This window comes from Euprymna scolopes, chromosome 40 (genome assembly GCF_053919585.1).
Source record: "Euprymna scolopes isolate OS-2025 chromosome 40, ASM5391958v1, whole genome shotgun sequence".
NCBI classification, from domain to species: domain Eukaryota; kingdom Metazoa; phylum Mollusca; class Cephalopoda; order Sepiida; family Sepiolidae; genus Euprymna; species Euprymna scolopes.
In genome coordinates, this window is record NC_136521.1 from 45,707,596 (window position 1) to 45,708,567 (window position 972).

The 972-nt window shown below is 37.2% G+C and overlaps 1 non-coding gene across 1 annotated transcript in view; it reads left to right on the forward strand.

Moving 5' to 3' along the window:
• Trnal-caa (transfer RNA leucine (anticodon CAA)) overlaps positions 1-108 on the forward strand; it is a 116-nt gene extending 8 nt beyond the window's left edge. Inside the window, exons 1-2 of the tRNA in view lie at positions 1-30; positions 63-108. The exon at positions 1-30 is cut by the window's left edge and continues 8 nt beyond it. This is a non-coding gene — a tRNA (tRNA-Leu). The remainder of the gene's footprint in view (positions 31-62) is intronic.
• Positions 109-972: the final 864 nt, after the last annotated feature.

Genomic DNA, 972 nt, shown 5'->3' on the forward strand with positions numbered 1-972 from the left:
GGCCGAGCGGTCTAAGGCGCCAGACTCAAGGAATGTAGATTCCTTAACCAGGATTATGAGTATTCTGGTCCACGAATGTGGGCGTGGGTTCGAATCCCACTTCTGACAACGTTTTTTTAAATTTTTTTATTATTATTTATTTTTTTTATTCGACTACAAAAATGATTATTATCGCAAAGCAACAATCTCTTCATTTTTGTTTTGTTTAAATAAATTCACCAATCTATAATTGCAGGAATTGTTATTTTCATGGCAAGTGCTTAGCTGAGCTTCAATCTATGCCCCCACCCGCCAAACTTTCACGAAAAACACTCGTCTAGCCAAAACCACTACCAATAATTTCTCACACTCTTTATCTGTGCCTAAACCTAAATCTAGATTCCATGAACAAAGCTTCTTTCTTAGAAATGCACGTCTGTGAATCTCTCTTCCGATTGCCTGCTTTCCAGCTGACTACACCTCTTAGCCTTCGGGACAAGATCAAAGTGTAGTATCTGTTCTTCAGATGCTGCACTTCTATTTCTTGTTCTCTTTCGGTAGAGGAGAAATCCTTCACGACTGAGACAATTTTTATTTTTGTACCTTTTCTCCACGTTAAAAAACAACCCTGGTGTCTAACTCTGTCCCGTGGGGAGGCATAGTAAATAGGTACACCTAGTCTAACCTTAATACGTAACCCTAAAAGTATTACTCTTAACCAGTTTTTTAAACGAGTTCTCCAAATGTAAATTAATACAAAATAATCAAGACTTTCCAATTTGATAAAAGTTCCATTATAGCATATTTATTATGGGGTGGAGCTGGAATGCTCGAACATTCTAGCTCGAGGTAGATAAAGACAAAATTATCCATGCATTAACATGGGAGGGAAGACTATCTTCAAGTACTATCCTAAACTGGGAATGGGGCAACAGACTTATACTAAGTAGATATTAATAAGTCCTTCTCACCTTTTTTTTAAATGGAGAGTAG